General features: G+C 33.6%; 2 protein-coding genes and 1 long non-coding RNA gene across 3 annotated transcripts in view; 1 reads left to right on the top strand and 2 right to left on the bottom strand.

Moving 5' to 3' along the window:
• LOC134740887 (integrin beta pat-3-like) overlaps window positions 1-23001 on the top strand; it is a 394139-nt gene that overhangs the window by 193762 nt on the left and 177376 nt on the right. The gene's annotated exons all lie outside the window — the stretch shown is intronic.
• The window catches only part of LOC134740513 (neuroligin-1-like), a 314697-nt gene that overhangs the window by 146539 nt on the left and 145157 nt on the right, over window positions 1-23001 (bottom strand). The gene's annotated exons all lie outside the window — the stretch shown is intronic.
• On the bottom strand, window positions 3788-6340 carry LOC134741113 (uncharacterized). Its single transcript, XR_010127847.1, has 5 exons — window positions 6222-6340; window positions 6004-6118; window positions 5588-5779; window positions 4568-4712; window positions 3788-3975 (listed from the first exon to the last, which is right to left on the bottom strand). It is a non-coding gene; the product is annotated as an uncharacterized LOC134741113 (long non-coding RNA).

Raw genomic sequence — 23001 nt, forward strand, 5'->3', positions numbered from 1 at the left:
GTTGACCATCACTGAAAGATTGGTGTAATTAGTATTTAAGCTGCTGAAAGAAGCTTATAGTCAGTACAATTGCTTGATAATGGCAAGTAATGGAATCTATAATTCCAATTATTAAATCAAACTGAATAGATGTAAAGATGTTCAGAATTATGGGCAATTCAAGCAACGACTAAGTGAAACGCAAGGTCGTGTGGTGTTCTACTATACTTTGAATGTGGAATCACTGCAAGCAAATTGAATTTATAGTTCAGAATTTTGAATAAATTCTTTAGGCTAAGGCCTTATTCATCTTTATAATATTTGATGGTATTAGAGTCTATGGACTTGCCATTTGATGGAATTGTACTCTAAGGAGATAATTTGATTAGAATTAAAAGATGACTGTATGATAAAGGTCCAATCTTGAGTGTCCTTAAGGAGCTCGCTTTCTTTGATAGTGCAAAACTAGGTTTTTTGAACCAGACCTTCATCCCGATGATAGATAATATAGCTAAAGCATGTAAAATCCCACGATTTAATATTATACAAGGGATCAAGTGTTCCTTATTTTAGTTTTTGCAGTACTGAAATTTTAGTACTTACAAAAGTGTTATGACACTTGTAATATTTCTAATAAATTTGTTCTAAGGAACTTGAGATTCAATCTAAAGATATATAGATTGAGGCTATAGCTCTATTTGTTCGAACGGTTCAGTCGGAGGAATGTTATAGAAGATATATATACCTATGAACATGTTTCCGATGGGTAGAAGGATTTAACCCCATTTTATAAAAATATCATTATTAATTTCATTTAGATCATTAGATTTTCTTTTTAATTTACTTATTAATCTGATCTCTTTCAGCATCATCATAATAAATTTATCTATAAATAACTGTCCTGATTCCTTTAAGTTTGTTTCTCTAAATTCTAATAGTTTTCAATAAGAAATATTTAGATATCTTGTGTTTTGTAATGGCTATACTTATCCTTCTAATGTAAAAAGTTTCTGGGTTATTACACATAGCGGTAGTGTCCTGCCATTATCTAGACGATCACAACGTTTTATTTGAGGCCAATTTAATTTAATCTAAGCAGAGGTAAATTACATTTTTTTTTGGGGTTATGGGTTTGCATCTTTGATACTGGGGTAGATGGGTAATTATGTATTAATTAAGTTAGTTTAGGCGATGGGCGTCTGCGTAATTGGGCTGTTGTGTTGAGTATCAATAGGCTGGTTAAGTTAGTAAGAAGTAATATTAAGGGGTTGTTATAAAGTGGTGGTACCATAACCAGGATGAGTTTACACTTTGCTTAGTTTAAAATTATGTATTATGTTAATGTGACGTTTGTCACAAAGTTTTGCCGTGAAATGTGATACAATAGTTAAGGATTTGTTAGCTTTTTTGCGTCAAATAACCAGTTGTTTTGTTACTTTGTATATTCTTTTAGTTAGCACAGGTAGTTTATCTGACAAACTTAAGCCATCGTAAACGGAGCACATAAACTTATATTTGTACTTCATACAGACATTTGTGTTTAGGAAAGGCACTAACCTGGAGTAATTATGATAGAAAAAGCATAAATCCGGCATGGTAGATCCGTTAAAAGCTGAAATATCACTAACTAAACACTAGTATTTCTCACTGGATTCACTTCACATTATTGGAATAATTGACTGTTTTATTACGTAATTCACTAGATACGGTTTACACATTGAATAACACTGGAAAACTGTATATAGGATCAAATAAAAAATGATGTTAACTGTTTGACTGTTCAAACTGATGATAACCTCGAAATTGACATGCGTTCACGCATACATTCTGCATATACAGATTAGTTTTATAGAGACAATAGTTATATTCAAACTGAACAAGCAAGAATTTACTTTATTAAAGCTTAGCCTGGCTTCGGACTACGTTAATAAAACAAGAAACTCGAGAATTACAAATTTAGCAACGGGGCTAGAGTAAAACTGTTTGAGGTTACTGTGAATCAGGGATGCCAGAACACTGAAAATTAAAATATGACCCCGTTTTTAAAATAAAAAAAAGTACGATTTAGCAACACTGCTGTAAAAGTGAATAGATAATCTGTTGTCATAATTTGTCATCAACTTCTCGTAAAGGTATAGACACACGGTATGATTATCATTAGGTCAAGATGTGTGTAATAACACTGTTTAAGCAATCTATTAAGCTTCCTTCAGGTGTGTGATTCGTGCATCAGTGTGGAGTACCCTTTTAAAGATATCTTATTTTATCAAAAAGACTTCATGTTTTGTTATGATGACATATATATATAAATAAATAAATAAAAAACATATTTCTTTCACTTTAAGACAGAGAAATAGACATTAGACTTGGGTGATTACGGTTTACGTAAATTTTAGTTGGTTTCAATTGACAGGTTATAATTTATCTGCCAGTCACACTAACTTTAAAGTCAGTGATAATAATTTTATTCTTTTTCGCATGTTATTAATAATAAGCTAAATTTAAAAATAGAATTCTTGATTAAACATTGTTGTTAGGTCATACAGAATTTATAAGTATAGTTAGAGAGGTCAGCGTTGCATTCTGTCAATCTACATCAAAAGAAACGTCATGTTGACAGCAGTCAAAAGTTGGATTGTTCAATCTTAACCCTATTTCTTCTCACCTCGCTATGACATTTCATGCTATCAGTCTGTCGTCTTATCAGTTATCTGATAAGGTGTTATCTGTTATCAAAGGGATATAATTATTACAAAAAGCGAGGATAATTTAGAAAAGCAAGGAGCTATGAATGTATGTTTCTAAGATTGTAGTGCATAGATGATTAATTTGGCTTTTACAAAGAAACATCGAAACTTCATTATCAAATAATATCCTTAGACAACAGATTAATGTAATGAAATTGTAGATTTATGTATCATTAGAACATAAGTACTAGATTTTAAGAATAAATATTAGGTATTTCCACACTGTTTCTATTAAAAGCAATAAGATTAGCAATTCTCATCATTCATCATCATTATTTACCCAGATGCAAGAGAATTTAGCGTTTATATGTGAAAGCAATATAATGTATAGTCATTAGACATCAAATTTTATTTCAGTAGAAGCAAGGATGGGCCAAAAACCATATTTAAGAAAAACTGGCCGAGCATGAGTGTGATTGATGTTATAATGACAACAAAAATGCATCAACTGTGAAATTTCAACTGTCTAGTTAACACGGTTTGTGAGATGCAGTCTGCTGATAGACAAACCGACAGTGGAATCTTAGTAATGGGGTCCCATTATGCTCTTTGTACGGAACCCTAAAAAGGACCAAACTCTTAGGACTGATGAAAGATATTGAATTCAAGATCATTAGTGTTTACTGAGTAGTAAATAGGATCTAGTATTTAAGCATAGTATGTAATGAGATGCCTAAGCAGTAGGTATTATGTATGTTAGCAAATGATTGGATATTGGGATTTTGAACAGATAGGTATTCTTAAGTTTTGTTTGGCAAGAAGTAAAAATTATCAAATAGTTGGCAATCAAAAGGGCAATATTTTACAGGCAGTAAGCTGATAGCTTTGTTTGTTCAGTTGGCAGTAAATTTCATTAAAACATAAGAAACAACGAAATACAATAAATATCAATGCAAATAAATAATTCCTGATTCTGATCCTAAATTTGTCAGCAAATTTTGTGATGGAACAAATGAAACTCAGTGAACAAGATGCTTTATTAGTAATATAATAATAGACAAAAAAAAAAAAACCAATGTTAGTTAGGTGCACAAACACATATGCAGAAAGAAAAAAAACCCTCAATAAAAATCAATTTTATTGAATAAGCATGCAACACACAAAAGAAAACCCCAAGCAGTACATAAATCGACCCAGTTAATCCATAGTGCGAAGAATAGAAGGAGTTACTACATAAACTCAGTTCAGTAAGTAACTAGAATATTTGAGTGGTTGCTCGGGACGCTCCATGGGTCTGTTCCATCATTTTCTGAAACAAGATATCATTCTCCATTAGAATAGTAATAAATATAAGTTAGATAATAAGTTTATTTCTCTTAATGTAGATTTTATGATAACACTAATCTATCCACAGACAGTTTTAACTTGTAGATGGTTTTAGCAATTTCAAGTTTGGCCACATTCCTTTGCATTGTTGAAATTTGAGGAAGTCTCCTATCACATCATCAGATCAGCTCATTAATACCTTAATATTGTATTGTCACCCAACAAGCAACTCTTGAAAATTTCAGCTGTAATAAGATAGGGGCATTTCTAGATTGATGCGTTTGATTCTTAGTTATCAGTCTGTCAGTTTGCCGTAGAATGCATTAAAGTTAGATTGTGGCCATTGAAGGAGGCAAATTAGTTCAGAATAGGAATGTACTGTAAGTAGGATACATATATACATAAGTTTAGATAGGGTACTACTTTTAAGTTACTAGATGTATGTGGTAGGCCTACAATAGGTTTGTCATCATAAAACTCGGAGATGGGGCTCTAAGCAAACATTATTGCTTGATTTTAGAGTAAACGTGAGGATGAAAGTCAATAGGGTTACAGGATAAAAGAAAATATTTTACCTTTCTTGTATGGACTCAGTAAGTTTGAAACATATGAATTGTTCCGGGAAAGTTTCGGATCCCATACAGCTCCATGTGCATTCACGTGTGGCATAGGTCTAGTAGTTTAATGGATGGGGGGGCAGGTGAATCAGCTTAGTGTATTCTGAAAAAAAATAATATATAGAATTTTAAGAAAATAGGACTTAGCTATAAGAAAATTTTGATTGGTAGATATTTTATAACCAAATTGTGTTTGACCATTCTGAATAATTATGTAATCTAATAAAATCAGTCAATATAAGTCATAAACATAGATTTTCAAAACTCCTTTTACCGAGGTCGCTCCTAAGAAAAATAGTAAGTAAATAAGTAAGTAATCATTTATTGTCAGATTGTGCATGTCGGTATACGGATGTTACAGTAGTTTCTTATAATAGTGGGTGTCACAATCAACCGGTTTGGGGTATGCAATGTACTTGTACCTAAAATACAATAGTAATATATATATAATAGCCAGATAAATTGCATTCCAAAGACGGAGTCAATTTAATGTTAGTAAAGTTTACATTACAATTCAAGTCAATATACATTATAATTTACATGTCAAGTGATCAATTTTGTTCTGTTCTGAGAAAAGGAATCATCGAGATTGTAAAAACGTTCAGTTAACAGAAAGGTTTTTAACTTAGAGGAAAATTTGTTGTTTGGTAGCTCTGTCCATGACATGGGAAGTGCATTGTAAATGCGGACAGCTATGTGGTAGCAGTTTTTCTTGATCACTTCTAATCTACTTTTTGGGACAATTAAAGCTTTCTGTGTGACTGTGCACTTTCCAATATTGCATTTCCGATCAAATAATTCCAAATTGCATTTAACGAATTCACACATTTCTAAGATGTATAAGCTCGGAACTGTCAAGATTCCATACTTTTTAATAGAGTCGTGTCACATTCAAAGTAAATTGTTTAAGTTGGTAGCCTTCAATATTAATAGAGATAATGCTTACATAGGTTTTTAGAAATAAATAGATCAACTTACCAATTAGTAGTAGAGGCAGCTCTGCATTTCACATTGTCATTGTCCACGAACGACTTCACAATTGGAGTTCCGTCTGCTCCGTTGTCATCATGGTGGTTTGTAAGCAGTATTGCACTCACATTACAGTAGCAAGGCACTTGGTTTAAACTTGTAAACTTTGGGGGGCATCGGGAATGCTGGGGAATGCCATATCTGGAAACATGTAAACAGGAAATATAAGAAATAGGTATTTATAAACTTGTCGATGGTGTTAGAACCTAGGATTTAAAGTAAAATGTCAGCCTACAGATAGTTAGGGTTCCAATAATGAGAATCTAGGGGATCATTTCAATATTTAGTAGAATAACTAAACTGCAAAATTAATTCAGACTATAGGAACTCAGTTGTAAAAATTTTTGAAATAGGTTATTACTTACAGTAAAACTTGATGCATTCCAGTTAGGAAATCATAGAATTAATGACTCAGCTTCATTGTCTTCGAAGACACCTTATATTCATACAATATATGTCGCCGCAACAAGAAAATATAACCTAGAAATGAAAGAAATCATTAGAACTTCATACAACACATTTTACGTCATAATTATTGCAATAGTAACAAAAGGTAGTAAAGTTAAATTAAAATAATACTCACATCTTATATTTTATCACGTTTGAGATTGAATGATACAATTTAGCAATGTAATTTTTAACTTTTCTTAGCAATACATGAGCACATCATGAGCGTATGCGTCGGCGTCCATGATGGACACCAACACACCATAGAGATACAATAGTTTGGAGATGATGTAAGAGAGAGAGAGCACTGTTATTGTTTGTTCTTGTCGCGGACTAATATTTATGTTTGTTCCCTATTATAAATTTATAAATTGGTTGTGGTGGATAGCGGATAATCCGGCCGGATTGCATGGGCAATTAATGGTGGATTTGGTCAATTTAAAGCGGGTTCTGATTTTGTTGCGTTGTGTGTGTTTCATCCTTTGCGGAGACGCACGAGTGGGTTATCTATATAACTACACTAGATCGATGACCGGAATCATTTGTCAGTGTTGCCACAGAACTAAAAATTTCGTATCGATTCACGGTCCAAATCATGTCCGAATTGTATTTCGAAAAATATAAGAACGGTATTTGTTTAAAAAAAAAAATGTTCTTTTCCTTAGTACATACATTGTGTTGTGTTTTAAAAAAAAAGAGAAATAATCGTGTGGAAACTTCAAGTCTATGTATTACGGATTTTTGTTTTTATTACCATAGTTAAGAAATAAAAGTTGACAATAGCTTCGGACCATTCATAGGAATTAAAAAATGCTTACGTCACATTTGTGGGTTTTATAGGTTGATTTCGTTGAGAAAGAAAGGAAATAATAAAATTTTGTATACATTCTCATTGACATTGACATACTCAATTTACATTCGCGTCTTGTGTGATCGTGGCTCGACTCGTGGCTTGTACGCGAGTGTGTTACCGTTTACAGTTTCAATCCACAGACACAACTAAGGTTATGCAAAATACGTCAGTGAACTAATTTTAAATATGATAAAGGTAAAGTGAAAATAGACGTTATTTGTATTTACATAGCCCTTCGGGTGGCAGCACTGTTACATCAAAAAGCTGTCAAGTGGCGGCGCCATTTTGCGCGAAAATGCTTAAGTGTCAGAGGGTCTGACGTAGTCTGACGGGTGGTCAATAAGAAATTGGCGGGTGTTACAAATTTGACGATTATTGTTTATTTTTGTATGAAGGTTACACATAAAACGCATGGCGCTATAATAAGAATGAGATAGGCTATTAATTACGTTGACAAACATATATTTTCGATATATGTGCAATTCGCTAGTCCTCATTTAACCTAGGCCGAGCAAAAGTTTTCCGGATTTTTATATAGAAGAGTCTAGAAATACAAAATAAAAGCACTATTTCAAAGAAAAATAATTTTATTGACAGTATTACACATGTATATACAAGGAAAGGTAATAAAATTATACCTTTGCATAAATCTTTTATACATTACAAGCATGTCAAAGATGGATCTGAAATCTGTCACGTAAAACATCAGTCAAAAACTGAGTAATCTTTCAAATCTTGTTTTGTTATTATTTCAAACGTTTCAAATTATATATTTATTTTGTAGAATGCCTCATAAAATATGTATTTTCACCGACTTTAGTAACAAAACTTCCGATTTCAAAAAAAAATGAGTCGATTAATATGGCACTTGAAAGCTAAAGTAGAAAGATGACCTTCGTACATTGTTTCATAATACCAAGTTCCTAAAGTTGTTCAAATTACAATTTGTAGGTTTTACAACTACCTACATTAAATAACATTACAAAAATTTATAAATACAATGCCTTTTTTTATTAGAAAACTGCATAACACTGTGACAAAAATCGAAAAAATTATTACTAACACTTTTTTACCAGGGCTACATTAGTATGGATACGACTTCTGATATTTTTTTTATGTTGAATGTAAACTACTAATAAGAGGTAAATTGTACAAATTTTAGCCCAGCTTAATAAAAAAACCAGTGGTTAGCTAGATTAAAAACAAATATAGCCAAACTGAAACTTTTACGTTTTAGTTAGTTAGTTAGTTAGTATTGCTGGGCATTTTCCGCAACTCGACATCCAATGTGCCTATTTTGCGTGAAACGAGGTAGCGCTACTCTAACCACCCCAGCTCCTCCACGAAGCCGAGCAAAGGCTTCAGGTTGCTAGTTGCCTCCTTTAGTGTGCATGGATTCCCTAGGTATTTGCTCCTATATACTTCTACCTGTTTACAGTCTAGGAGAATATGTTTTGTTGTTTCTTCTTCTGCCATGCACGCTCTGCTCATGGGGCTGTCAGTTTTACCCATATTATGTAGGTGTTTGTTTAGTGTGTTATGTCCTGTTATTAATCCTACTTTTTTACGTAGTTGAATTCTTGGTGTTTTCAGTAATATTTTGGTAAGCTTGTGGTTCAGTTTCGGTAGAATTTCTTTGGTTTGCCTGCATGTCTTCATTTCATTCCAGTACTTGTTGTGCAGTTGTCTGTGATGTTGTTCTAGCTGGTTGTGTATGTAGGATATTGGTAGGGGCATGATTGGCTCGGGTCCATATGTGTTTCTGAACCTTTCCTGGCCAGTTCATCCGCTGCATCGTTTCCTCATGATCCACTATGCCCCTTTATCCATTGTACTGTTACTTTGTTGCCTTCTTTGCTCACTTCAGTGAGACTCCGATGACATTCAAGTATAAGCTCTGAAGTAAGTTTGTCGCTGCATAGCGCTTGTAGTACCGATTTACTGTCTGACAGTATTAGTATGGTTTCGTGTTTCACTTGTCGTCTTGTAATAGCATTGCAAGCTTCTATTATTCCTACACATTCAGCTTGGAATACCGTATTGTGTTCACCAAGGGATTTTATGATGTGTATGTTCAGGTCCTCTGAGAAGACACCACATCCTGTCCCTTCATTTGTTTTTGAGCCATCTGTAAATATTCTTAGGTTTATTTGCTTTAGTCCTTCTTTCGGATCTTCTGTTAACGATATGGCGTAATCTCTCCAGAAGATCATAGTTTTTGGTATTTTGTCGATAGGCGCTTCCAGCATGGGCAGTTTTGAGATCGTATTTTCATAGATCTTCTTGTGCGATGAGCTGAAAGATGTCCATAGGTTTAGATTTTTCAAACCAAGAGCTGTGGCAGCCGCTTCTTTCTGCTTTTACGTTTGTATCTGCTAGTGCTTTAAATTAAAGTAACCAAACGCATGCAAAACTTTTACATGTGTTTATCTAATAGGGATTCAAATTATACAAAGAAACGTACAAAGATATGGTACACGACTATCCATACTTCCATTCCATACTAATATTATAAATGCGAAAGTGTGTATGTCTGTCTGTCTGTGTGTTACCTCTTCACGCTTAAACCGCTGAACCGATTTAGTTGAAATTTGGCATAGAGTCCAGGAGAAGGACACAGGATAGTTTTTATTCCGAAAATCGTCTCATAAGAGGAAGAGGGTGAAAAGCGGGGTGTAATTGAGATAATTAATGAATTGCCTGATAATTAGTATTTGGTTATTGGCTTTGAACAATATGCAGCAATATGCAGCATGTGCTGCCCCCTCTACCACCACGAGTACGCACACCTCTACTTCTGCTTCTTCCTCCTCGCGTGCGTGCACTTCATTAGAATCAAAGCAAAGCAAATAAACATAAATGCATGTTAGTACAAGCCAAATCCCTTTAGCGTAAAAAAAAAACTTTAACCAAATCAAACGAGATAAAAAAAATAAACACTAAACAGAAGTATTATCCATACTTTTCTATCTTCTTTTAAAACTGAACAAAATGGCCACACTCGCGACCTTGAATCTTGAGTGTCGGTATGTGGAGTATGGCACTTTTAAATGAAATATTATTGAGTTTTCAATTAAAATATTTTAGACTATCGTTGCCAAATAGTTAACCCAGCGATTTTAGTTTTACTTTAGGTTATTAGTATTATATATACCTAAATAAACGCCCAAATCCTCAGAACCAAACTCGTTCATGGCCCGATTCTTAGAAGTAAAATACCAAAGTAATATGTAAAAACATAACAAATGGACGGTAAAACTATTGTAAACTGTTTATTACTTACCCAGGCATATTATATTAAATCCGCATACACTTCTTTAAATAGATAAACACTTAAAATCATGTTTTATTGAGCACCAAATATTTGATGATTGCCCTGTGTCCAGACGCTTTATAAATCAATGTGTTTCTACGAATATTTATATTAGAGACACTTGTTTTTATTGCTAGAAATGTTTCTTGTGTTTTCCATAAGCTATTGATAAAGTTTACGCAGCTTAGCTGCGCGCGCAAACGTTGAATTTCCCGCCAAAATATGCAATGACCAATTGTGACCAATCCGTCGACTCCCGACGCCATAGCACTTGCGAACTTTTTAAATCGGTCGGGAGTCGACAGCTTGGCACTCGCGGATTTTTGAAATCGGTCGGGAGTCGACCGTTCGACACTCCAGTGAATAGAGATGGGCTTAGTAGATGAAGACTATATTTTTGATTTGACTCTTCTTTCTATTGCGCGAGAGTGGGAACTGGCTGACAGTTTGGTCGGTTTGTTTATCAATATCAAACAGAAAAATGGTGCCGGTATTAGTTTAGATCTTAGGATTATTGAACTTTTGATTCGATAGATAATTACTAGTAAGTGAAAGTAACTAAAGACTATATAGTTAAGTGAATATGTTGTGTTAATTATGGATTATTACGCGACTTTTGCGAAATGAAAATGGTAAGGTAATTTAATATACTTTATATACTTAGCGTTCGTTTCTTCTATAAAAAAAAACTGTATTATATGGAACTGATGGATGGTAGCCAAATTGTAGGTCACTTTCTGATTAATGAAGCAGGTTAATTTTGGGGTATTAGATGATCAACGACGACAAAGAAATGTTGTTGTCATGTCAATTTTCTGAAGATGCGAATTGGAGAAGCAAACTTTTCAATGAAAGGGGTACCTTTCTATGGGGGGGGGGGGGGGCATGTTAGTTTACAATTGTTGTGAAGTATTTGATCGTAAAATACGGTTAACAAAACAGGTGTTTGTCACAAATAACATTGTTATTTTTTACATGCTAAGTAAGTGGAGTAAGATGGACAAATCGCAATCATTCATTTACAGTACAATATGAAACAAACATGTGATATTAAGTTTTACAAAAGAACTCAAAGGAAAGTTTTAATGAATCACTGATACCTAAGTATGTATGTATGTAAACATTTACCAGAATTGACAAACTTATGCATTTCAAATTTTTATTTATAATCAAATCATATATAGTAGAATGGGATGATTTGTAAATTGAATTTGAATCTTGTTCAGTGGTTGAAGAAAACTTAAGGCAACATTATAGCGTTACAAAAGAGTAGAATTAGTGACAGATAACTGGGAAAAGTCTGTGTACAGAATTGGTGTACCGATTGACATCATAATTAGAACTAAATAAATAGGAGAGAGATAATAGGTTATAAACATTACTTCATAAATACTTAAATACATATTACTTCATAAATACTTAAATACATATTACTTCATAAATACTTAAATACATATTATTTCATAAATACTTAAATACATATATATAAATACTAGGAAATATTTGGTTATTTACAAATTCTACTGCAGGCAAATATTTTATGGTTATTATATGGCTACTTATGCGTAGTATATTAACACGTTTATGTATGGAAAGTTATTTGCGGCAATTGGTTGTGTTGGCGTAAAGTTTTGTTTTATTTTATAAAAAAAATAATGCGTAGATATAAGGGCATTTGGCGTTATATGAAACGGTTTTTGCGTAGTTATGCATGACATATTTGGCGTAAGGACTGTTTTATCCATAGAATGCGTAGTTATAAGGATGGTTGGCGTAAATTGCGTTAACTTTAGCTTCTGCGTTCTGGTTAAGAGATTGTGCGTAACTTGAACACTTGCACTTGGCATAAGAATGTGGGGAGATGGTTAAAGAGATACCGTATATATATTATATATATGTTAACAGTTGCAGTAGGAAAATTATTATTTTTGACTTATTTTATGATTGTCATTGTTCAAAATGGGTTTAGCAACTATGACAGAAACAGTATGTGTGAGAGTTTGGGGAAGGATGAAACTGAGTGAATAAGAATAAGTATGGAATATTAGAATGACGAATGAAAGGCGTATGAACGGAATGATGTAAGGTTTAAAAGGGTTTAACTCATGGTTGCACATCCAGGAATATTGACAGAGGTTATTGAGATTTTGACATTGGGTAAAATGGGTTTACATGAATTTGTTATCAAAATAATCTAAGAGCTAGGATAAAAAAATTCATACCTTTTACAGGTACATTCGTTTTGGTAACAACTGACTCTACAAGAAGCTTTTAACAAAACTACATACACACCCTGTGTTCTTATGGGAAAAATCAGGAAGATTTTTTTTTATATATATATAAAAATCAATGTGCTTAATTTTTTTTGTGGACCATTTTAGAAATAATAAATTAACTGATTGATCTCATTTGCACATAGGACATATACCAAGAAAGAAGGAGGATTGTTGTGTGGTGTCGGTTTGTGGGCTGGTTTCTTGAACTATGGGAAAAACAATTGTTGTTGGTTACTTGTAAATAGAAAGGCTTTCTCATTCTAATGAAGAGATTGTTGTAGTACCATTATATCTGGACAATGTAGATAGCGAGATCGCCGGCCGAGCAACGTGGCTATAGATTTCAAATGGAAATGCAATAATTTTACCATTAGGGTACATTTGATTCACAACCAAATGCTTCTGTTGGAATGAAAATTCATGGCTGGCAATAATTTGACTCATGGAACTGGAAAACCAATAGGTTTATAGATCGCACTATCTCAGTAATGTTCTTTTAAGTATTGGTCATATTTACTCACTACATCTACATAGAAGGGATTAAAAATTTCAATAACTAATTAATATTAGGGGTTTATTCATTTTGACTCCAGTGCAAAAGTCTTTAACTCTTGTACTTCTGTCAAAACGTGGGGGCAGCTGTAACCGATCGCATGTGCTCTTGTACAGATATTAAATATAGTATATACTTATTAGACATATTTAAGCATATGTGTAGATTAAACATTCCATTATGATTAAGAGAACTACAATTAAATAAATAACTTTGTTTTAATGTCTAGAAAATATCAGTAACATACAGTAAATAACACTGCATACATAAATACCCTTAAAATATATAAACAAGTCAGCATGGAAACAATACGATAAAATCAACAACATTACATAATTCCAAGAAATTAGCAATAATAAATTGTTTTAAAAGAAATGTGACCTTGGCCGACGCACCTGGCAAAAATTCCAAGAAATCCAGATCTATGCGAATGGGGTGGCCAGATGACAAGAGATTACCCGGAAAGTCAGGAAAATTTATCATGCAATTAGGAGAAGGGATGAAATATAAAGGAGATTTGAAACTAGAGTAATTTATCTTAATATACCATTTTAGTTACTTACATTTTAACTCAAGCAAAATAAAGATAGAAATAACAAAAGAGATTGTCATAATGTTAAATAAAATCAAGTAATTAGGTGACATAAGGTCAACATGAGAAGGGACCCTGTAAGGGAGGAACAGATATTTGATGAGGTGATTCCTATGTATGTAAATTTTACAACATGTATGTACAGAGCATTGTCAAGCATCCATAATACAAATCTTGCTAAAACACAGTCAAGTATATAATAAATTAATAAATTCTTTACTGTGACAGTACTAAAAGTAATCCATAATAAAAATAAAGACTAAAATCAGAGGGGTAAATAAAAAAGACAGAATTACCACTGAAGAACAAAAGGGACTCATCTTTAAATGAATTACAATTAATGTAAAAAAATATTCTCAGAATATTTATTAATATTAATAAAGTCAAATGTTCACTAAGTGCACAAACTTAGGATCAATTAAAATCTATATCACTGATATATTATGAGGTAATTAAAATTTGTAGCTGGTATCACCACGTTATTTATGTGTGCCGGTTTCATTAAAAAGGGGAGTTTGTTGTCGATTGTCAATAAGACGCTATTTCCATATAGTTTCAGTTCAAAATCAACCTTATCGACGGGCGGCAATGCGGTGTCTTTTGATTGAAGGCGTCTCATTTTATATTAGCTTTCATTGCGCATGTCATATTGTTCCTCGGAATGTTCGTAATTGTCTTATTGGTCAGGAATGAATGGAATATTGGAAATGAATGAAATTTATTAAAGACATTAAAACAGGTAGGGAAAGTTATAAACTTGATAAAAATAAGGTTGAATTTCGATTAAGCGGAGGGAAAAAGTAATTTGGTCAAATATTTTACTATAAATAGATGTAGATGATTGTAGGTGGGGCATTCAATTTCGGAATTTCAGACGTGTAAAGTGAACCTCTGCCCGAGCAAGAGCTTAACCCTAGACCAAAGTTCAGGATACCTATTAGAATACCTATTTCTTCGGAGGAGGCTCTGCCAGTTCGTCGTTGACATAGAGCGCGTATTAAAGTTCACAAAAGTAGAGGCGGAACGAGCAGTAGAAGCAGTAGCAGTAAAGAGCAGCAGTAGGAGAGAGAATAAGATCGTCGGGGTGGTGAGTGGAATCATGTTTTTACTAAGATAGGAGTCAAGTAACAAAATAAATAGTCAACTTTCATTACAAATAGATAAAATCGAGTAAATTCAATTATATTTAAATCTTAAAAATAAATACCTGGAAGTTTTAAATTGTTTGATAATAGTTATTAATTAATTTTATTGAGTAACTAGACCTGAGAGTTTCAGTTTATAGATCCAATAATTCCTTATTGCATATGTGTGTACTAATCAATTTTGATGGCATTGAACATCTTATGGGTTGAAACGTTAACCGTGCCAACCAAGCCCATAAGTTTTTCAGTGATTTAGGTTTGTGAGTGCATTTGTGTCGAAGTGAGTCAGGCAGATGCCATAGTTTGAGTAGGGAAGTCTGTAAATTTTAAAGTATGAAGAAAGAAAAGCTCGAGCCTTGGTAAGTGGATTTTTCATTACAGTGTGATTGACTGTGTAAATTTTCAGGATATTATGTGTTTATTCCACAGGTTATTTTATGTGTTGTGTAAATTTTCAGGACATTATGTGTTTATTCCACAAGTCATTATTATGTGTTTAAGTAAATTTTCAGGAAGGTCCTATAATTTAATCTAGTCATTAATCTGTTTTTCAGTCTAAAACTAAAATCAGCGATAAGGAAACTTAATCCATATAAAAACTCAGTAAAACATTTTTATACAATTTTAACTATATTTTGATATTTATGTAATATTTATTAATATCATCTGTATTATTTATTTAAATTTACAAGTATATGTTTCATCCCGTAGCAATCATTTTAGCATGAGGGGTGTAGCCTCTAGATTCTGAAATTTAAACAAATAACAGAGTCTATGTAGCTTCTGAAAGTCCAATTTGATATTTTTACAGTTACGTTTACATTTTTACCTTTTTATAGATATATTGTAGAATTCTGGAATTTTATATTGGTTAAAATTAATCAATGGGAAATGTTTTATTTTAGATGATAATAATTACATAATTACTTTAGAAATGATTGATTTAAATAAATTAGCATTTTTCTAAACAATTTAATTACTATAAGGAATTATTTAAATTCTTTAGTGATCAGAAAGATCATGACTCTCCAAGCATAGGCCAATTAAGTTTGGTAGGGTTTTGTTGACCATCACTGAAAGATTGGTGTAATTAGTATTTAAGCTGCTGAAAGAAGCTTATAGTCAGTACAATTGCTTGATAATGGCAAGTAATGGAATCTATAATTCCAATTATTAAATCAAACTGAATAGATGTAAAGATGTTCAGAATTATGGGCAATTCAAGCAACGACTAAGTGAAACGCAAGGTCGTGTGGTGTTCTACTATACTTTGAATGTGGAATCACTGCAAGCAAATTGAATTTATAGTTCAGAATTTTGAATAAATTCTTTAGGCTAAGGCCTTATTCATCTTTATAATATTTGATGGTATTAGAGTCTATGGACTTGCCATTTGATGGAATTGTACTCTAAGGAGATAATTTGATTAGAATTAAAAGATGACTGTATGATAAAGGTCCAATCTTGAGTGTCCTTAAGGAGCTCGCTTTCTTTGATAGTGCAAAACTAGGTTTTTTGAACCAGACCTTCATCCCGATGATAGATAATATAGCTAAAGCATGTAAAATCCCACGATTTAATATTATACAAGGGATCAAGTGTTCCTTATTTTAGTTTTTGCAGTACTGAAATTTTAGTACTTACAAAAGTGTTATGACACTTGTAATATTTCTAATAAATTTGTTCTAAGGAACTTGAGATTCAATCTAAAGATATATAGATTGAGGCTATAGCTCTATTTGTTCGAACGGTTCAGTCGGAGGAATGTTATAGAAGATATATATACCTATGAACATGTTTCCGATGGGTAGAAGGATTTAACCCCATTTTATAAAAATATCATTATTAATTTCATTTAGATCATTAGATTTTCTTTTTAATTTACTTATTAATCTGATCTCTTTCAGCATCATCATAATAAATTTATCTATAAATAACTGTCCTGATTCCTTTAAGTTTGTTTCTCTAAATTCTAATAGTTTTCAATAAGAAATATTTAGATATCTTGTGTTTTGTAATGGCTATACTTATCCTTCTAATGTAAAAAGTTTCTGGGTTATTACACATAGCGGTAGTGTCCTGCCATTATCTAGACGATCACAACGTTTTATTTGAGGCCAATTTAATTTAATCTAAGCAGAGGTAAATTACATTTTTTTTTGGGGTTATGGGTTTGCATCTTTGATACTGGGGTAGATGGGTAATTATGTATTAATTAAGTTAGTTTAGGCGATGGGCGTCTGCGTAATTGGGCTGTTGTGTTGAGTATCAATAGGCTGGTTAAGTTAGTAAGAAGTAATATTAAGGGGTTGTTATAATCATAAAACAAATTCAGATCAAATATATAACCTGTTATCACAGTCAGAATACGCATGCTAGACCCACAAAAGTTCATATTCATATTTATTTATTGCATCCACAGGTGTAACATTAATAATAGTTTCACATGGGCCCTGGTAGGGCAAGGCAATTATCTTAAATCTAAAGATTAATCCATATATATATATATAATATATTTGACAGTGTCCCATTCAACCCCCAATAATTTCACAGTTGTATTATATAATATATAGTTATTTCTAAAGTCAATAACTGATTTTATTTTACCAAAAGTTATAAAATTAGATATACAATAATAATACACATGCTTAAAACGATTGTAAGTTTATGTCAAAAATATCGATACCTATATAATGTCAATTTCAAGCTTAAATTAAAAATTGTAAAATGAGACATGTCCAATAAATACACTAAACTAAGTTTTAAAGCTTGTGTTGTATAACAGAATTTGAAAATTATGTCCATGTCTTTTACTAGTAAACATTTTTTTATTTTGTGCCCACGTAACCGCAAAGCAAAATGTAATTGAAATATAAACTGAACCAATCCTTTCGCAAGCCTTTGTGCCCAAAACTTGTCAAGCCTTCTGTAGCACAAAGCCCTCGTATGAAACAAAATAAATTAAATCAACCACCTTTGATGGGCAGTTAGAACAATATGCGGCACAAAAGGGCCAATTTGGCAATGTGTGGCCGCCCGTTAAGCTGGGATGTGATTCCAATTGCTGACAGGTCAGAAAACTAGTATTCTAATACTTTTATTTTGTTTTACTTTTTATCGATTTTTAAATACATCTATGTCTTTACCTACAAATGTTTTAGAAAAAGAAAAATAGTCCCAAAAGTTTTATAGTTTTGACCCGTGACAAAAGTGACATATGTGGCCATCCGTTACCTGCGATGTGATTGGAGGTCTTAAGTGAGGTCAAGTGTGAGTAAAATCAGTATTTTGGGTCATATATTATGGGCATTTAAATGTGTACCACAAGGAAAACTAAGCGACAGCTGACCTCCACGAGACTTCACTACACATCGCCCTTAACTACTTTACGATTTATATAAGTTTTATAACACAGGATGCTGTTGGTCATGGAAATCTGTTCCTGGCTAGGCTATTATATGTACCTACTTATATTAAAATACGGATAATATTTAGATCAGTAAGGTTTTTACTCATTATTATTTTTAGTCGCTTTTGGCGACATGTTTCGGATTCTTTGGGAATCCTTCCTCAGGCACGAGTGTCCGCGGCGGTTGTACGTCGTGCACTGCCCGCGCCGCCCGCCTCGTAGCTCGTTGCGCACGCGCTGATGGGGCGGGGGCAGGGGGCGGGGGGCGTGGAGCAGTCCGCAGATGGAGTCGTCAAGTGAAGGTCTGGTAGGGCGGCTGTATCGAACGAAGTCAAGCACACTGCACTCACTATGTCCCCGCGATCGTCACAACACACTTGCCGCTTGACCAAAATGGCAAAATCCAGCCTCCGTCCCGATTGAAATTAGGGCGGAGTGCAATTTCAATTTTCGTGCCTGAGGAAGGATTCCCAAAGAATCCGAAACATGTCGCCAAAAGCGACTAAAAATAATAGTGGGTAAAAACCGTACTGATCTAAATATTTTGAAATATGTCTCACGATAGTTTTAGTTCGAAAATACGGATGATTTGTTTTGTAACTGTTTTATTCCAGCAATTCAACTAATTTCCTTTTTTAGAAGCTAATTTATTATATATTTAAACATATCAATTTGATGTTACATTACGTATCTAATTCACTAATTCAACAATTTATTCGTCAACTAATTTAATGTTTTCATTCCACTTCAAGTGTTTTATTTTAATAAACTTAAGAGCAGTACCCAGCTAAAATAATAACCGTTTATTACAGCTGTTTAAAACTAAAGAAATGTTCCAGAATTTCCACATTTTCACATTCTTATTCAGAAAACGGTTGCCAAAGAGAGATTTCGTCGACGCAGTTTGAAAATAGACATGCGCTGAAAATCGTCGCAAAATCTCTGCATTTTCTATTATTCTAGCATATTTCAGATTCGAATGTGCCGCGTGGACCAACTTTGAATACTAACGGTTATTAGAATTGGGTCTAGTGAAGCAAATATTGAGGCCAATTCTATTTTAAATATTTGATATTATCAAATTCAAACTGTATAGATGGCAGCACCATCTCTCTCACTATAATATAGATACAAAAAAAATACAAATACATAATTCTTTATATTATATATTTAGAGTTGGTCAAAACGTCTATCTTTCTAAGAAAATTGCATATACATAATTAGGTTCAAGGCGTTAGCCGCATAAGCTAAAGATAAAAATAGTTTATTATTCAAGTAGGCATAATATTACAATGCGCTTATGAACGACAAATAAAGCTACGCCGGCTCTAACCCTACACCTCTGCCCCGAGAAGATTTAAATCCCCCCTCAATTGGAGCTAATGATTAGCTGATGTTATGACACGATTCCAGATCGTATCGATATGAAACGAGACATATCAAATTGTTGCAACAGAATCAGCTCTATTGGTAGGATTGTAATGACAAGATATTTGAAAAGCTATTATGTTTTGTTATTGAATTTGTTGAATAGTTTATTTGAATCGAGCTTTTCAATCGAGCAATTCTATAGAATTGATAATGAGAATTTCATCAAATATATATTATGTTTTTGATCTTTTGTGTAGGTACTGTATATTAATAAAGCAATTTTGAAAATAGAATAAAATATACCTAACGAGCATACTTAATTATTGTTAGTAGATATTGCTTATTTAAACTTTTACGATTTTTACACATTTTTATTAGGTAATGAAAACGGGACTGATAATAACCTAAGTTTAAAAACCTTAATCTTTCGAGGATGGCATTGTTCCTGTGGTCTCGGAGAAAGACTAGCTTAAGTTTACATCAACATCATATACCTGCGCGATTTTACGAATCCCCAGTTTTACCTCTTGTTCCTGTTTATCAACTTGAACTATTAAGTCACTCACATGAAGGTGCAGCCCTACCCAACCCGTCTACCTCTAACCTACTAGCGTCGTTTTCTTGTCGTTGCTCATTTCTGTTTTTTTTTTACATTTTTGATTAAAAAAAAAATCTCAAAGGCCTCCCCTCGTTTTCTCCACTCACTCGGTCGACACACACACTCACGATGTGAGATTATTCAATCGGCGATATTAGTTTTCGCTTAGATATAGGTACTAATGACTGAATTCCATTTGAATATGTCATTGGTTCTCCCACAATGTGAATTTCAATCGGGACGATGGTTTTAGGATCTCATTATGATGATTTCAGGGTTAGTTTCTTAATTTCGTTCAACCATTCTTAATTAATTATCTATACTAGTCCCACTAATATGTGACGTTTTAAATCAAAAGGTACCACATTCTCGCTTACGGACGAAAATTGCTTGTATTATACGAAAAACCTGTCAGAGCATCCTTATGGCAAGCGACAACGTGCAACCTTTTGCTTGAAAACGACACATATATTTCCGTGGGTAGATAAAGTTATAGTTAGACCAAGATAAGTGCAACGATTTTGATAGCACACGCAGTGCAAGCGATTTTTATATGTCATAATTTCATAGAAGTTTGACGTTTAAAATCACACTTGCACTGCGTGTGCTATCGACCCCGTTGCAGACTATTCTTGGTCTATAGGTAGTTAATTAACGTAAGAAAATAAAGGTCTGGCAATATGAATGCGCCCAATCATACGCAGAATAATAAGCAGACCTCCATTAGCCCGAAGGCAATCAATAGCTCTGTAACGCCATTACACGGAACCAGTTAACTTCATCAGGTTACATTGGAGGCGGATAGAATCCTAAATCACTGGGTATTTGTGTGGTAGTTACAAAGACATATTTGTTAGTCATTTCAACTATTTGCTGTTTAGTTTTGTGCTTCCCATCTGAGACACACGGTTAAAAAAAAATACATATATACATATAAAGTAATTTATTGTCGTAAGATACAGAAAACTTTAAAAACCGGCCAAGTGCGAGTTACGCAAAAACGGCAATAAAATCACGTTTGTTGTGTGGGAGCCCCACTTAAATATTTATTTTATTCTGTTTTTAGTATTTGTTGTTATAGCGGAAACACAACATCTGTGAAAATTTCAACTGTCAATAAAATCACGTTTGTTGTGTGGGAGCCCCACTTAAATATTTATTTTATTCTGTTTTTAGTATCTGTTGTTATAGCGGAAACACAACATCTGTGAAAATTTCAACTGTCTAATAGCGTAATAGCTATCGCGGTTCATGAGATACAGCCTGGTGACAAACAGACAGACAGACAGACAGCGAAGTCTTAGTAGTAGGGTCCCGTTTTTAATCTTTGGGTACGGAACCCTAAAGAACAGAATGGTTAAAGAAAAATAACGCACAATAAGCACAATAAGGTCTAGGTAAAGGATGACTCACGCTAAAACGGTCCGGGCCCGGGCCGGGCGTCCGACACTTCTTTTCTATGACAGGTGACGGTGATCACGTGATGTTTTCTGTAGAAAACTGAAATGTCGGGCGCCCCGGCCCGGTCTCGGACCGTTGTAACGTGAGTCATCCTTAAGGCTGCAGGTTCCGCGGGAGCAATAGCCACCAAAAATAAGTACTCCAAATATTGCGGGTTATTGGCGGTCCACTGTGGGAAGCATGATTTCGTGCCCGTTGCTATTGAAGCAATTGGGCCCTGGTACAGTCGCCATCAGATATATCGGCGCGGCCAAGGTGCTCACAAATATTTGAACACGCCTCTATTAAAAAGGCGTTAGAGTGCTCGTTCAGATATTGTGAACACCTTGGCCGCTCCGATATTTGTGATGGCGACTGTACAACGAGGCTTACGAGTAGGTCTGGGTCAAGATACAGCGAGACGGTGCCTTAATGTAATAATTACTTCTCAGCGTACGTTATGGCACTGTCTAACGAGCAAAAAAGATAAAATAAGATAAAATAAGATAAGATAAGATAAGATAAAATTTATTTAATTGAAAAATATCCAAGAATAAAAACAATCATAAACTTACTTAGTTAACCATCAACCAACCAAAACAAACCTCCATCTTAAGGAGATCCCATGCCCCAATGACCTTCGATTTGAATCCCTTAGTTTTCTAATGTTTTTTGTAGCTTATCATATTAACAGCAACGGATTTTAGCAATATAGTATCCCATATTTACTTCAAAGTTCATTGTTTTCGAAATATTTGGCATCAAAGTTGAACAATTTTAGGCCAAAAAACTGGTTTTCTGGCCATAACTTTTGTGTTAATTAGTTTAAAATTAAAACCTTAGACAAATTTTTAGACGTCTAAGACGAATCCAAATATGTAGATTTCGTATAAGTAAGATCTTTCGCAGCAATCGAGATACGAAAACAGTGTTTTTTTAGACAATGTTTAAAACAATCATAAATAAATAAGTATTCATTTTTTTCACAATCCGGTAGACAAAAATGGAGATAAAAGATTGAAGAACCGGTAACCGCTTGTCTTATAATTCTATATGTAGTGCAAAAGTAGGAGATACGATTCAAAACTTGTCAAAAATCGATGAAAACCTCAGGTAGTCCCTTAAGCAGGTAATCGATAAAAAGCGTAAGTCACAACTTCTCAAGTATCACAAAGAACCGAACACACGACTTGAGAAGTTGCAAACTGGAATCCTCGCGGGAAAAGTTGGGAAAGTCGATCCGGCCCGAGGTCAGAAAATCCTCCAAATGGCTTACGCAGATATATGTCTCAACAGGCAGCGCATGTAACCACGTTTTGAGTGATGTTTGTGCCAGCATTATAAGCAATGACAGTGGGGAATTTTA

This window comes from Cydia strobilella, chromosome 4 (assembly GCF_947568885.1).
Source record: "Cydia strobilella chromosome 4, ilCydStro3.1, whole genome shotgun sequence".
NCBI classification, from domain to species: domain Eukaryota; kingdom Metazoa; phylum Arthropoda; class Insecta; order Lepidoptera; family Tortricidae; genus Cydia; species Cydia strobilella.